A 17,449-nucleotide genomic window follows, 5' to 3' on the forward strand; every position below is an offset into this window, starting at 1 on the left:
GGAGCCTGATATACAGTAAAGAAAGTAATACTGAAGGGCTGGAAGACCTGGAAAGGGTTAATAGAACCTTCTTGCTTCCGACCTGGAACAGAGCCCACAACTGCCAGATCAGTGACCCCTGAGCCCAGTTCACAGAGAGGAGAACCAGGAGCTCTTTTATGCTCCTTTAAGCGGCTGTGAGGAAGGAGAAAAGGGGGAGATGTGACCTGAGTCCAGGCTGTTCTGTCTGATATTATTTATGTAGCAGCACTGATTGCCTGAATGTCCTCTGGTTTAGGTTTTTCAGGATATAGATCACTATGGAGTTGAGCTTCAGTCTGAGTGTGAGTCTAAGCTGTGAATCTGACTGAGAAGAGAATAATGATTTTTTATTCTGCCTCTGAGAATTTTTCTTCTTTGCCAAGTGGTGTTACATCCCCTTCAGATACTCTGCACAGACTGCCAGAGTGAGAGAAGAGGAGAGAGAGATGGACAGATAAGAGCACACACAGCGAAAGAGACATACGTCTTGATTTACTTTGAAGCAAGTGTTCATTTCTTTTCTGTAACAAGTTGTTTCTGAACTTCAAGAAATTCATACAACTTCTGAAAGATAAAATACAAATCTTGCTTATCAGGACAGAAGAAATGCTGCAAAAAAATGCCAGTGATTTTTTCTCCTTTTAACGAAAAGTGGAGAAAAACAACAGCAGTGCATCTCCGTCGGCTTGATTTAGCTTAATACTGTACATGTATTCACTCCCTTTTCTGTAGATTACAGCCTGCGAAAGATTAAATGAAGTTCTTGGTTACTCTTGGTCAGTGCAGAAGAAATACTGCCAGCTGGCAGGAAAATGACAGTATTTTATTTTCTTTAACTACAAACATGTGAGTTGTGAAAAGCAACAGGAATGTGTCCCTGTGCAGCTGTTATACAAAGGGCTGGTGGGTCAAACGCACTCAGGGACGCGCTTCAGATTGTGATGATGTAAACATAATCTCTGGTAAAAATTGAAGGGATTTCTTTGCAAACCCTCTTGAATGTTGCAGGAAATCTTCGTGTTTTACTCGTGTGGAACTACAACAAGTAAACAATTAAGTACCTAAGTCAATGTCCAAGAAAACCATCTTCACGTGTGGAATTTTTCTTTAACTGCTGTTGGGAGAATTCATTTATACACCCGTTGTATCCTTAGCAAAAATATTTTAAAATTAGAACACAGATTTGTTGGAGAACTTGACAATCCTTGACAATCATTATTAAATGAGCATTATACAAATGTGCGTTGATATTTTTAATATGTACCTTAATTGTAATATATATATGTACATAATTGCTTTGATATGGATGTTCATTTGAAGGAATTGAGGAAACTATGAAGGATCGCAGAACAACCAAAGATACGTTTGGGCATCTGTTATTGGTAAAGATGAAAGAGTACCGTAAGTGTGAAGCTTGCATACGCACGAGAGAAAAAATCAGTTTTAATGCACTTCATTAAACTGATGGTGTGCTTATCAATCGTGCATAAAATGTATATAGCAGAGGATGGTTTCGATCCATCGACCTCTGGGTTATGGGCCCAGCACGCTTCCGCTGCGCCACTCTGCTGACAGCGACTGTAGAGTGATTCAACAAAACTGCTCTATCTTTGCTTTCTAAAAGTGCGCCCAAGATGAAAAGTCTAAACGGTAATCGCAGACGTCACTTTGAGCACTTGGTCTTTTATAGTACAAATCATCACACGCTGCTCTACATGGGCGTGTCTTCAATATCGTTGAGAACCAAACCTTTTGCTTTCCGAGGCAAATGATTCTTTCGTCGTTAATTCCCAAATCTTCAATGAGAATCAGTGAAACGAAAATCAAACACATGTACACACTCGCGTCCTAGCGTGAAAGAATAATCTACACCCACTTTTTAACACTGAAAATGATTCAGGAAGTACAGCAAAGTTCTAAAACCAGCGAATGCATCTGCATACATAAAATGTCAGTTTTTCAAAAGTAAAATCTTCAGCTTTGAAAGATTGTCATCCATATATTTTCGTTTTTCTCTTTTTTTACATAACACGCTTTCGAGAAACAGTCTTGTAATTAAGGCTGCATTAGAAAATGTGTATCTTGGTTTGCTAAGTTAAAATCGGCACATCCCAGTGGGCAAAAGATGTAGAATATACGACTATCAAACGCATACCTTAGACGTGTAAATGTGCTCCGTAACTGGTCTAGAATGAAATTCTAATATACGTATATCGTTATCCGTCAATTAGACATCTATGATTATATGTTTATTATACATAAATGGTTGGAGTTCTATTATACGGATGAATTTAGAGGACTATTATACATATATAGTTAAAGGTATATTATACATCAAAGAAAGATTTTTATAGGTGTAGAAACTAGTAAATAAAGCCAATGAGTTGTTTTAGAAATTTATTCTTAAAATGTACAATTATTCACACCTGAAAAATATGTAGTTCAAATTATACATTCTATACAATATTGTAATAAACAAATGTCTCATCATCATAAAAAACACAACTAGTGAACTACAGTTACAAATTCTAGTAAAATGGCAATATATATATAGTAATGACAAACAAACTAATTACATGAACACGCTAATATTTAACTCAAAACCACATTTCGATTCAAATATAAATTTTAAAATGTACAACTTCTTTATTTCCACGAAAATATTATTAATGTAGCACAAACGCTACTTTCTAATAAAGACAGAAAGAAACTGTTTGTTTTGTGTCTCATGGTGATCCTCCTCTCGATACTAATGAAATGTTTAATATGATCCCTCGAGAAAAAAATGAGTCAATTTCCGCCTGGAATGATTGATGCCCCATCAAACATTTTGTAATATCGCTGGAAGTTTGTACAGTAGAATCCTGGTTCGTGGCTTAATTTCAAGGTAAACAAGACTAAGGAAACGAGCTGGAAACATGATGTCGAAGTGGGATTTAAATCATCCGGAGCATTTCACTTCATTGGGCAGTATGTGCCTGAGAGCAATATCCAATATCCCTTCGGTAGCTCAGTTGGTATAGAGGAGGAGTGCAGTGGAATCAGCGGGGAATCCTTAAGTCGGTGGTTTGATTCCGGCTCGAAGAAAGGTTCCTTTTGTGTACTTTAACCAAAGAGTTAAAAAAGCGAATCTGTTTCATTCAGACATTGATCAAAAGCTCAATAAACGACGAAGCAGAGGCTCCTGTTCCGAATTCAGCCCACGTCTGATTGTCCTGTTTTGGCTAAGATCTGATCTTTGAATTAAGGGACTACACTGTCTGCTTTGAAATTCAAAAATACATACAAATGTCAAGTTTTTTGTAGATATAAAGGTGTTCTCTGTTTTCAAATGATAGGTACTTAATTGGCATAATGATTTGGTATTGATTTTGTATCGTTGTATTATAAAGTTTGTGCTTTCTGTGTTTTTATCGTATTGTGAACTTATTTTTTAAACAAATGCTTACAAAGGCAAACACGGCACACATCTGTTTATACCAGTGGTGAATTGTACATTTTTATTAAGTACAAGCTACTGTGCACTTCTGAGAGTATAACAGGTTCGATATAAAGTGGCAAAAATATAAAAGGGGAAAATACCCCACACTGCGTGTAAAGCCCTCGTTGTGACTGTTTTAGATTAAAATGGCGTACTGTGCACGAAATGTTGCAGAAACACAGTCTGATATTTTGATAATTATCATTTTAATAATTTGATCAAATTGAGGCCCAGGATCCAAATCTTCAGTTCTGATTTTTTTAAGTGATACCTTTCCTTCCTGTCGTGGAAGTCACACGTTGTGAGCAATTGTTTTTTTTTACGTTACGATCCAAAGAGCCTCAGACGCACTTTAACCAAACCAGGATGGATTGTGCTGGGAGCTGGACTGAGCGCATTCTCACTCCCTGTGCTAAAAACAGAATTAGCTCTTCCCCGAACATCGTCTACAGCTGCTGGATGGTGCTCTGCGTCTTACTGCTCCGGCAATTACTTTGACGAAAGACAGATCACTTGGGCGCTTTTAACCTTCTCGCAGCTACGGGCGAGGCTGCCGCTCGCGATATGAAGGCACCCGCTGGTACACCTTCTCTAACTTTCACAATCGCGACAGACTTCGCTTTTTTAAAAAAAAAGTAGATATAGCCCTGAAAAAAGCATTAGCTTTATCAGTTTTTACATTAATCTATTTTGAATCAAAGTTTGATATTTTTTCCATTTTTTATTGCATTTTACATCATCATAATAATAATAATAATCATCATCATTGTTTACACTTATATAGCGCTGTTCTGGATACTCCACTCAATGCGCTTTACAGGTAATGGGGACTCCCCTCCACCACCACCATTCTCTTGAATGATCATAGAGAGTCAGGACCTCGGTTTTACGTCTCAGCCGAAGGACGGCACCTGTTTACAGTTTAGTGTTCCCGTCATTGTACTGGGGTATTAGGACCCACATGGACCACAGGGTGTGCGCCCAGCGACAGAAACCACACGTGTGTCTGGCTCGGCTGCGAGCAGGACAATGACGCCACGGGGACAAAGGAGAGAAAATCAAAATGCTGTATAATCTATTGTCATTTTAAAATATGTTAGCTGAGGATGCGAGGGGGGCTATTACACCTTGTGAAACACGCAAGGAACTGTAAAAAAGGCTGGTATTTGAATAAAATTGGCGATCACAAGAAAACCACAATTTATGTGGTATTATCATCAATATCCTTCAAAATCGACGTTCAAATGAAGGATTTGAAGAAACTATGAAAAAAGCAACAGTAATATCAGAGGATTTTGATTTTTGCTCTTCAAGTCAGTAGATCGCCGTAGAGTTGTGCCCCTACAAACAGCACAAAGGAAGAATTCCACCTCCTTTGTTATTGCTACGTTTGTGCCGATGAAAGTAGTGTTTGTGGTATTGAAAGCATCTCGGAAGATGAAGGTGCAGTCACTTCCACGTCATGATACCATTAGATCCGACGACAAGACCTGAAGCCCCCCCAGTCCAAGCCAGCAATGTGAGGAAGATGGATATGGCAGAAGGTAGTGTGGCCAAGTGGTCTAAGGCGCTGGCTTTAGGCTCTAGTCTTTCTGGGAGCATGTGTTCAAATCCCACCACTGCCAGATGTTAGTGTTTTAAGACATGCAATACAATCAATAAAAGCTCTTCTTGTTAGTCTGTTGAGAGGCTGTGCGAGGTGTTTAGAAATAGACTTTCTAAAAGACAGGCTGTCAGCTTAACACCAAGGCAGAAAAAAATATTTTGTTTTCTCAACAGAAATTCTCTTTGGCACTTTCAGCTTTATGTAGGGAAAAACGTCTGCCGAGATCACTTTTGAGCCAATGCACATGATAGTGTGCCAGCAAGTACATTTAATATTGGCTGTGGTGGCAAGCTGCTTTTGCCTGTGAAACTTTTACTTCTTCACACCGAATCGTTGGCAGGGGTAAAGCTTATTAAATCTTTGAACATAGCGCTCCATCAGAAATACTTTATTCGTGATCAAAAGAGATCAGAGGATTAACTTCATGATTTCACATAGCATACCTTACAGGAAAGATTTAAAAGGGGAATTGATTGTGCTTCTTGATGTTGTTCCTGTGGTTTCCTTGGATACAAAGGTGAATGTTCTTTGACGTTCTGCTAGAGTATCCACTGGGTGGGCTTTATCAATCAGCTCGGATAGGTCATCAGTGCTCCATCTCTGGAAAATAATCAGCACTGTCGTTTTTTCCTGTGCTGTCTTTTAAAACATATAAGATCACGAGTTTACAGATTTCTCCAAATAACAACTATACATTTTAACCCAGTGGTTAGCATTCCTTCAATCCAATAGTTTTACTCCAGGTAAAAAGCAGCGAAATATATAAAGAGATGATATTCAAATATTTCAACGTTCTTATTAGATTACCTGTATGGAGATATCGCTCAGAATTCCTAATATGATTTTGAGTTCAGTTTTGCTTTAGTACTTTCAGAGTCTTTTATTGACCTTGCTGAAGCAGAGAAGTGACATAATCACAAATGCGACCTACCTGTGCTGCTGTTTCTGGTTAATAATGATTATTGCGAGGAAAAAAAAAACAGCTCCTTGCATTAAGAGCAAGAGCAACCAACGCGCTCGCTTGTTGAGTTGGGTTTTTTTCCGTGGTGCTCTTCCTCAGATGCAAAGTTATTTGGCGAGCAAGGACCTCTGAGAAGGAGCCTGAATCCGTCAAAAACTCAGAAATTCTAATATCGCACTACCGTCTTGTGTACAGAGATCTGCTTCTTCCTTTTTGAGTGTTTTGGTGTTTAAGAGCATGCTTCCTACCTCGAATGTTAGTTTCAGGAGATGTGTTACCGGATCACAGATCATCTTGAAAAGATTTGGGGATGCACTGGCTCAGTTATTTGAAGGAACCTATACCACCAACGCACTTCTGAGAAGCACCTGCACATTTTCGCAATCCTCTCTCTCACCTACAAAGTTATGAAGACACAGACGACCAACAAAAACTAATTTGATTCACTCAAGGCTTCACTCTTCTGTTGTGATGTCATTTTAATTAGTGTTAGCTGTGATGAGGTGTTGTTTCTGTCTCTTAAAGTTTAAGAGTCTGCTCCTTTCTTCCTGGTATAGAAATAACATGTTCCATCTTTGTTTACAAACACCACTGTAAATTATTTGTCCATCTCTAAAGCCTGTGTGTATTGACAAGGCAATTCAAAAGCATATATTAAATAAGAACACGATCCTTCTTGTTACCATTCACGTGGTTGGAGCGTTGTTTCGCCCTTTAACGTTCTTTTAAAATATTTACAAACAGGGCTTTATCACTGGAGTTGTGTGCATCGGTCCATGAACATCAACTGTACTGGTGTTTTTCTATGCGTAATTTAATCGCAAGCACTTAAAAGATGCAAAAAGGTTTCAAAGAAAACATAATTGAAAGACAATCGAGTAAGGAGGTAGAAAAACGCACCCCCCCGTTGAAGAATCAACCACCGTCGCCCATGTGACTGGATATAAAAATAAATTATTCATTTTGCCTAGTCTCTGGAAGCTTCGATGCGATTATTTTCCCTTCCTTATTTCTTCATTCCCATTAATTTACTTTGTAGTAGAAGAAACGCGAAAGTGGGAAACTGCAGGCATTCTTCGTAAAGGGTGGATTGTGTTCAGTGAACATATGAACATGTTTACGTCAGTTCCACCATCGGCACCCTAGGGGATGTAGCTCAGTGGTAGAGCGCATGCTTTGCATGTATGAGGTCCCGGGTTCAATCCCCGGCATCTCCAGGTGTCTTATATTACTGTGCTCACATCACAGTCTTCTGTGGAGTGAGAACTCTTTGCTCGTGTTCATAGAGAGACAGGTTTACACAATTAATTTCAGTCACACACGAAGTGCTACAGTGTTGCTCTGCTGTTTTAAATGTACCTCCAAAGCATTTCGTTCTGTTAACTACCAAATGATTTGAACTAATTTAATGTCATATTCAGAAAATCCAGAGAAGGTCATCAGACTTTTAGTGGCTGTTGAAGAAAACACCTGTTGAATCTCACCAGGGATTTCTTGAGAGATCATTCAGCGAGCGAGTCCTCCCTCTGGACTCCAAACATTTTGGGTTAAACTGTTATTCACATACTCTAACGAAGAGAAACGTTAGTGTCTTCCGGTGTGTGAGGCCATTTCTCAAAAAAAAAAGTTATATAAATTGAATTGTTCTACTTTTTAGGCTTGCATAGTCTTATTAATATTTCAGTTAAATTTTAACTGTAGTTTTTTTCTGTAGTAACATCAGTTGATATTAATATTAGTCCTGATTTATATGTTTTTGTCATGGTTGATCTTAAGTAATTTTGTAATTAGTTTCAGTTTTGAAAAATCGCGCAGAGAAGGTACCAAAACTGGTAATGTTCATATAATGTGTAATGCATTAGCAGCATTTTGGGTTGAAAACAAAAAGTATATCTTGGTATGAATCCTAACACATCATAGGCAGCGTTCTAGGACTTCTCGCTTCAGATAAAGTTGTCAATACATCATAGATTTCTACTCAATCAATATCAGCAGTTTTATCGGTACCGAACGCTAGATATAGATCCTGGCAATACTTCGTGAGATCATTGTAAGAAAATCCAAAATACTACGGAAGGAATCAAATTTATACGTTTCTTTGGATCGAGAAGATGATCATTATGAGACTCAAAACATGCCTGTCTTTTCTTTTTTCGAGGACAAATGGATTATTGAGGTGTAAAGATGGGTTCAAAACCAAAATCACCTGCTATCGCTGCTGTTTCTTCAAATCCTTCAACTGATCATCGATATCGAGGAATAATATATAGTTTCTTCAAATCCTTCAACTAATCATCGACATAGAGAAATAATATTATACAAATTGTGGTTTTCTGTTAATTGCCAATTTGACTGTAATTACATCTTCGTTTACAGATGTCTTGCATGTATCACAAGGTATAATAGTCGTCGTGCGTCCTCAGTTAAAATGTTTTAAAAAGTACGACAAAAGTACAACATTTATGGTTACATCCATATTAAAATGAAGGTAAATATACCAAGATATTAAAATACAATTGTACAGTCCTAACTTAATAATGCCTGTGAAGTTTTCCAACAAATCCGAACTGTAATTTTGAAATATTATAGCTGAGAATGAAAAGAGAGTACAAAGATCAAATTCAATGAGTGAAAATGCACCAGTAGTTCTCTAAACTGAGTTTCTTCCCTGAAATGACTCGCTTGCGAAGCACCAAGCAGCCTTGAACGGATCGCGGAAATCAAGTATACAGTACAGATGGATTCAGAGTGTGCTTTCCAACTTTTGTGCAACATTTTCCTTTGATAGGGCAGAGTTGTCTTCACAATCTGGGTTAAATAAAAAGGAGTGACGACAGTGTTAAACAGCTTTCCTTCTTGGGGAACAACGGTTGTGTTCCATATTTCTAATTATTTTGGTTTCAAGATCGCAATTTAGTGTGAAACATAAAAGCCAGCTGGATAAGCTTTATTAATTTCCCTCACGGGATCAATAAAGTATCTATCTATAAATCTCTTACACGTCATTTACAATGGCCTTTCAACTAATAGCCGGTGCCGGGATCAAACTCTAGCTGTTCGTACAGTACGAGTTGCGTAAGGCTCTGTAACGCGCAGATGAGAAACTAACCTCTGCTTCTTCATTATATACACAGCGAGCTATATACGCGGGCTTACTGCCTCCTACGGGCTCTGTATTTGATTGCGGTACAAGACCGGCCGTGGAGATAAAGTGAGACGGGTGTGTACATTAAAAGGCTCATAGCGTCCCTGGGAGGGCTCAAACCACCACCCTTTTGGTTAACAACCGAACCACAAAGACTCATGTACAGCTTAACACTTCTCGGTCTCGGTGAAAGTGATACACTCCGTAAAATTTCCAGAGATTCATTTATTTTTAAATGAAAATCACCAACAGCGGCCGAGATCTACTGGAGTTTTTTCATTCTATACTGCGGTTTCTGAAGGGTACCCTGTGAAAATACGAGTTTTGACGAGAAGGGATGGACATATAAGGTCAAAAGGCTTGGGGAATTGAACTTTAAGGTGAAGACTGCGGTCAGACGTGCTACCGTTGCACCATGGGGTACTTAATTTAAAAAAATAGGAAAAAAAAATCAGTGTTCCTGGATCTGTAATTGAGAACAACACCTGCACAAGAGTTGCGCAGGAAGAATAAAATGTGGTCTGGGAAGAAGAGTCTCTTCGGAAGAGCGGCGCTCTTAACGGATTTTTTTTTGTGAAGCTGATTTGTCTCCTTTGGGGAATTCAAAGGCGCTGACAGGTATGACCTCGTGGCGCAACGGTAGTGCGTCTGATTCCAGATCAGAAAGCTGCGTGTCAGCTATTGGTTTTTCAGGTTCTGCTGGTCCTGAACACGGAATTCACACCATGCAGTTGAGTTCTATCTGTACACCACATAGATAATCTAAACAAAATAGAGCAGTACAGGACACGCAGTGTGGAGCTCACACAGCGAATAGCCTTGAACACAAGAGAAAAGGCACCGTTCACATCTGCTAAACATCACGTCCAACTTTAGAGACAGCTGCATCAGAGAATGGAATCCCGGAAGTTTCAGATAACCTTTTTTAATACAGGTTCAAGCAAACCTGAAAGTAAATGAGTTTCCGGACACTTTTGTTTTATTAAAAAAGTGTCTGAAGCCTGAAAATGTAATTTGAAAAAAAAAACGCTATTGGACATTAGCAGGTGCTTTTTGTAACGATTTGCTATTTCATGCTGGAAAACAAAGGAAACAGACCCAACGTTTGCTTTCAGGTGCGGTTCATTACATAATAGACATCTATTACTGAGGAGCTTGAATATAATTTACACGAGCCAGGTAGAAGTCGAACCTACAATATTATGATCCGAAATCAGACGCGTTATTTACTAAACCGCTGGCATTTCACATAACCTGAATTCCCCCATAGTGTGCTCAGCGCCGCTACTAGTAATGCACCGCTCCGTTTAAAATTTCAAAGTGAAAAATATGTGTTTTCTGATTTTTATGAGTTTTAAAATATAATCTCTTTAAATATGACAAGGGTTTTATGTTTCGCACTGAAATTCCGATTGATTGAGAATTCAGAGAAAGACTGTTTTCTTCCACAACACCGTATAATTATCACATCCACCAGACTCTCCAACCTCTCCAGACCTTGCTGGGTGAGCATTTGCTCCTATAAATTAGGTCACGTATCATGTTAAATCATTTCTTCTCATCACATTTCCTGGTGCACGTTTTCTCTATGAAAAAAAGTACATTTTTCCCTTGCACGATTTTTCGTTTTTATCAAAGCTTACAGAAAGAAAAAAGAAGAAGAAATAGTGTCGCAAAAGAACTCTGTCGCCCTTGGGAGATGTCAAACGCATTAGACATGAAAAATGCAAGATTAAAGCCAGTTCTCTTCGTTTCTCAGTGTCGGGGCTGCTATGTAAAGGAGGCAATTTGCTCTGAGAGCAGGTTCAGCGCTTACTGAACGCAGATGTCTCAGAGCGGTGTGTCCAATTGGCTGTAAAAGGTGCTGGTTGTCCTGTCACCGTAGCTTAGTTGGTTAAAGCGCCTCTTTATTAAACAAAAAAAACGAAATTCAAATCCCAGCCGTGTCTTTCTTCCTTTCTTGTAGTACAGAACGTACCATTTTGGGCACTCACAAAGGGCTTGTTTTCGTTAAATGCATGTGTTCATTTCCTTTCTGGAAAACTTATTTTTGAATAAATTCACACAGCTTGCGGAAAATGAAATCCAATTCTTGGTTATCAGTGCAGAAGAAATATTACCGGCTGGCAAAATAAACGGTTAGAGATTTTTTTTAACCGGGAATTTGTGATTCGAGAGAACAACCTACAAGTCAGTCTCTGTGACGCAATCGGTTAGCGCATTCGGCTGTTAACCGAAAGGTTGGTGGTTCGATTCCACCCAGAGACGAGTTTCTTTGGCGATGTAAATATTGTCTTCGGTCGATTGGATTTCTCAGCGAAACCATAGCCATTTTAATATTTGCAACAAATGCGAGTGTTTAACACGTGTCAGGATCACCAGGAAATGTCCAATAATGCCCAACATCGTAACTCCCCAGAAAACCATATTCACCCAAGAAAAATGATCGTCGAATCGTCATTTATACTCCAGTTGAATCCTCTGCTGAAATATTTTAAAAATACAATGCAGGTTTGTTTGAGAACTTGACAAGCATTGTTACGATAGCACTGTGCAGTTGGATTTTGATATTTTGACATATTTACCTTAAATTTAAACATAAATACTATATAGTCTATTGTAATTTTAAAATATGTTAGCTGAGGATGCAAAGGGTTGAAAGGGAAAGGTCAGAGGGTATAGTAACAACAAGGTTAGGATTGGTGGAGGTGGTAGGGGTGTTGATGGTTTTTCTCTGTAGAGGATGATTGAATGTTTTATCCTTCTCTGAAGTGAGAAACTGGAAGAGTTGGGAGTTGAGAGATCTGATGAGGTTATATATTAAAGGAAGTTGATGTGGAGCTGTTAGCAGTAAAAATTACTAATGTCTTTGATGTTGTCATCAAAGATAAACTGTAGTCAGCAAAGATAAAAAGAAAATTATCTTTGCTTACTGCCCTGTCTTTCTCACACCTGAAGAAGGCTCCACAGCCGAAATGTTGTGATTCTTTTCTTCTCTTTTCAGCAGGAATAGTCCTTTACTTGTTCCTTTGCAGCCTACGCATGCTGACGCAGCTACTCACCTGATATTTAACATTCCTATAATCACAAATATGAATACCACTGTGGGTATTTTTTCCATGATTATTTATTCTGTCATTGAAGCATATTTTATATCATACCGAAGTGTCATAATCACTGAATTTTTTTTTTCATTTAGAAAATAAGAAAATGATAAATCACTATGAATTGCATTTAGCCTGTTCTGATCTAGATATTCTATATACTTTAACATGCCATGTTCACAATGTCACAACTCAGAAATGCAACAGTGAAGTGTTGTAATAACAAATGTACATACTGTTGGTGACATTGAGATGTTTTGGTAATGAGGAAGGAGGGACATGCAATGTTCACAGGATCAAATTTAAAAAACAATACAATAAAATTTATTGTACTTCAGGATTATGAGAGCCTGTTACATTGTGTCTCACACCTCAGTGTCAGAATTTTGAAACGTTTTATAACCAGGGGGAAAACACTTTAACAAAATCAGCCAAGGTGCTGTCAGAGTATTAACATCATGTCTGCGTCGGTGATTACAGCTGACTATCGCTGGAGGACAGTTCACTGTGAACAAGTCAGCCTGCATAATGAGGGGGAAGAGACTGACCTCTGTGATGCACTATAGAGTTACACTAACATTCAATCAACTGTTCTATGCTGCATTCTACCCTAGTGGTAAATATTGGTTTCCGTGTGTGTAATATTCCTTTTTTTGTCAAATATTTTCAAGCACAAAGTTTGCTGTTGAAAATAAGCCTTGTGGTTCTCAATGTTGTGATCCTTTTCCCCCAGTGTCACCCAAATTGATACATTGTGCTTTGGCAATTCTTCAGGCTATATTGTTTAGAGGAGCTCAGTTGAATTAGTTTGCGTAGATAAAGTATTTCTTTTCCCTTTAATCCTTTAAAACATATTACATTTTCAATACATTGTATCTTTCTTCCTACTAATTGTAGCGGCAATGCTTGTTAATAAGACAGAATTAAGTGTTGCTGTGCTTTCCCAAATAAGGCCCCATCTCTCTCTTCATCTCTGTGGTGCAGCCACAGAGAAACTATTCATGCAGGCTGATTTAAAGATGTTTTGTTTTGATAAGGGACAGCTCCCAAATGGGGATGCACTTAGCTAAGCCTGGCTATCATGATCAATGGTCATCCATTGGCGCCTATCTGTCTAGGGAGTGCCAGATGGACATCTGGACTGCATTCCTAAGTGTCAGGAGTAAGTGACTCATATCTCACCTTGATCAACCAATCAGGGACTGGTAGGGCCGAGTAACCTACGTGGGATTCTGATGCCCATGGAACTTTCAGCCAATGAATGAGCTGAAGTTCCTCCAGGTAAAAACAGGCAACACAGAGCTCCCAGAAGGAGAATTTCTAAGGAGAATTCCAGGGGTGCGAGACTATTCTAAAGAATTCCAGGGAAGGACAGCCCAGGAGCAGAAAGGCTCCCAAGGGCAGGACATTCTCGCAGCGCGCCTCCTGACCATCCTGAGACATTTTCAATACATTCTACTGAATCTTTCTTCCTACTAATTGTCATCATTTTTTTCTGGCTTGATCTTGTAATCAGAGATTTCAGAATATTCCTTAAAAACTAGTAAAAGTAGAGGGACAGATTCGTGCACACTAAAAAATATGAAAGGGTAGCAGGACACAGTAACCACCAAACATCTTATAGTTTATGAATGTGCCTGAATTTTTTCAGTGATTTAGAGGGTTCTGCCATTTTAGATGTTATACTGTTCCTGTGTGATGTATCAAATGTGTTATTTAAATCTCCAGTCATTACTATATCAGTCTGAAGGCCTTGCAGTATAGATTGCAGTTCATCCAAAAATGCCAAGTTTCCCACTGGTGATACACACAAGGAAATTCATGTACATTTCCCCCCCAAATCAACCAATTTAAAATCAAATACCTCCCTCCTCATCTGCAGGTGGAGAGATTAATGTCAGAAGAAATACAGGTTTAAAAGTCAGGAGCATTGATAGTCCTATTTTAAAATTATGCTAAAATGCTCACAATATATTTAAAAAGTTCTGTAAAATGCAAAAATAATTAAAAAATATTAAAATAAGGTTAAAAGAAATGATACACAGTTATAAAGCTCAGGAATGATCAATTTGAAGTTACAATCCACTTACAATATGCCATTATTACAATTGGCCCAGTGGGCAAAAGATGTAGAATATACTTCTATTAAACACATACCTTAGACATATAAATGTGGTCCGTAATTCGTCTAGAAAGAAATTCTAATATATCGTTATATGTCAATTATACATCTAAGATTATATGTTCATTATACATAAATGGTTGGAGTTCTATTATACGGATAACTTTAGAGGACTATTGTACATATGTTTAAAGGTCTATTATACATCAAAGATAGATTTTATAGGCATAGAAACTAGTAAATCAAGCCAATGATTTGGTTTAGAAATTTATTCTGAAAATATAGAAATATTCACACCTGAAAAATATGTAGTTCAAATTACACATTATATACAATATTGTAATCAACATATGGCTAATTATAAAAAAACACAACTAGTAAACTTTAGCTATAAATTCTTGTAACATGGCAATATATATAGTAAAGACAAACACAAACTAATTACCTGAACATGCTAATATTTAACTCAAAAACACATTTCAATTCAAATGTAAATCTTGAAGCTTATAACTTCTATATTTCCAAGAAAATATTATTACAATGTGATGTTAAGACCAACTTTTGCTGTTTACCATTTGCAAAGACCTCTAGAATTGTCCTAACAGTTAAAACCAGCAACTTATCATTTCCAGTGTCCAGACTTCCAGGCCCCCTGCCTTGCATACGCAATCTTCAAACAAAGCATTGTGTGCTCCTTTATTTCTTTTTCTGTTGTTGTTGGGTGGGACTTCAGCACTGCAGCTAGGAGAAAATTTTATAATATTAGTACTCAAATAAATAATGATTATCTCTTCTATAAATATCTATAAACTAAATTTTGTGGATATTTTAACTTGATCAAAGTACAAATGTAACGTAAAAACATCTTAAAAATCAATAAGCAATACCTTGACAACACTGTGAACACACTCCCTCTGACATCACTGCCACCTACTCTCCAAAGTTGGTTTATTTGGAAATAATATTATATTTGAAATAATATTAGAAGCTTTTTTACTACTGGATCTTCATTAATCAACTAATCAGACATACACATTACCCATGACCACTCAATGGAACGAACACATTTTCACATATTAACTGCACTTTTCTGCAGTATTTGCTCAGTCTTAGAATACAAAGTGACCATATTTCAAATTTAAATTGTAGTAACATTTTAGAACATAGAACATTATGTAAAACACTTTATTTTGGCATTAAAAGATAAGTAATATTATACATTATAAACTAAAAATAAGAAAGTATGCCAGAGATGGATCCTATTAATCAGATGTAGGCTGTCAAATTTTGACCCATCTGTAACCTAGAATACTAGTGAATATTTTCTACACCACAGAGAGAATATACAGTAATATCATACCAGCAGCAAGGACTCGCTCATGTGTACAGAACTCATCCATTGTGCTCAGCCTCTTGATGTGGAACTGGGAGTCCAACAGTTCTGTACACCTTCCCACACGCCTCAGTTCATCTCTGATCTCTATCAGGAGACCCAATACCCACTTCTGAAACTCTGAAATAATTCACATTTTGTATTAACATTTGAAAGGAATTGGATTCCTTGATCAGGATTTTCTTACACTATTGTTATATTAGCATTACTGTAGTGTTGCTAATGTGCTACATGCAATTTATAATCTTACAAATTTTAAGTTCCCACATTTGTAGTTGATTTTACGTGATGTTCACCTTCAAACTATTTTAGGTGCAATTTATTGCTTATTAAAGTACTATTTTTAATCAAAATAATATTCAGTAAGACCAGTAAGTAGTATAAAGCGACACCTTTCGTCAAACTTTTTGACAGGTACCATGCCCCCTTTTTCAGCCAATGGGAGGGCGTGGTTGGCGGATGTTCCGCCCCCTTTTCAACCAATGGTGTGTTGCTATGGTCGGATGTCCCACCCTCCACCGGAGCTAATGATTTATAAATAAGTGTATGAAAGCACGTATTAGCGACGAGGGTTGGAAGGCGATCATATCTGCCGTGGGGTTGAGCGCGCTCTATTATAACCCTAGGGAATCGGGGAGTTACGGCGACGTGGGAAGTCTGGCGAGAGCCACGAGTTCCCGGGGTGTGAGCGCCAGTCGCGGCCAGGTGTCAGACTGGTTGTCCGGCCAGCTGGCTTATACGCTGCACAAGCCGGCGCGCCTGAGCTTTAAGAGAAACAGGACGCTGGTACCCGAAATGGACTGGCAGTGGCAGGCCGACTTGGTGGACATGAGAGACTACAGTGAGTTCAATGATGGTTCCTGTTACATCTTATCACGTATGGACATGTTGTCTAAATATGCCTGGGCCATGCCACTGAAAAGTCTGGAGGGGGCGTGACAAGCGCTTTCCGAAATATACTTCAAGAGGGCCGTACTCCTAAAAAGCTACAAATGGACGAGGGAAAAGAATTTCTTAACAGGACCTTCCAAAATTTTCTCAAATGTGAGAATATTGAACATTTCGTTATGGCCAGCGATGTGAAGGTTAGTGTCATAGAGAGGTTTAACAGAACTATTAAAACTTGGATTTTTCCGCAGCACGTTTCATTTCATGCATGAGCTGATCGATGTTGCAGTAGTACCCTCCAGGTAAGGTACGTGTCCATATAGTCTCATTGCTGACAAACAGAAAATCTTCATCTTGATCAAACGTGTTTAGGGTATGCGGATAGTGCAGCTCGACCAGACCCACTTCCCAGTTCCCGGCCAGGTCAATCGCCTTTGCTAGATACTCTGTGAAGTACGTGCTGGTGTTCTTTGGAAACATTTTTGAGGATGAATTACTGGCCAGCATAACATTGAAGCCATTGGGTTCATTTTTCAGTACCTCTATATGTCTCTGACCTCGGAACCCTTTACCCAACTATTGAATTTATCGCTCCAGCTGCGCCACTTTACCAAAAGCTGTTTGTTTTTACCACGCCCCCTGGCTGCTAAAATCTTTTGGATGCGATAGACGCTCTCAGCAGTGGTGTTTATCTTCTGTAGCTCTCCCGCGTAGAAGGAGCCCTTAAT

At 38.4% G+C, this 17,449-nt stretch overlaps 2 non-coding genes across 2 annotated transcripts; both read left to right on the plus strand.

Moving 5' to 3' along the window:
* Positions 1 to 7,214: 7,214 nt before the first annotated feature.
* On the plus strand, positions 7,215 to 7,286 carry trnaa-ugc (transfer RNA alanine (anticodon UGC)). The gene has a single exon. It is a non-coding gene; the product is annotated as a tRNA-Ala (tRNA).
* Positions 7,287 to 11,408: 4,122 nt separating this feature from the next.
* trnan-guu (transfer RNA asparagine (anticodon GUU)) lies at positions 11,409 to 11,482 on the plus strand. Its single transcript has one exon. It is a non-coding gene; the product is annotated as a tRNA-Asn (tRNA).
* The last annotated feature ends 5,967 nt before the right edge of the window (positions 11,483 to 17,449 follow it).

This window comes from Atractosteus spatula, chromosome 10 (assembly GCF_055471065.1).
Source record: "Atractosteus spatula isolate fAtrSpa1 chromosome 10, fAtrSpa1.hap1, whole genome shotgun sequence".
NCBI classification, from domain to species: Eukaryota; Metazoa; Chordata; class Actinopteri; order Semionotiformes; family Lepisosteidae; genus Atractosteus; species Atractosteus spatula.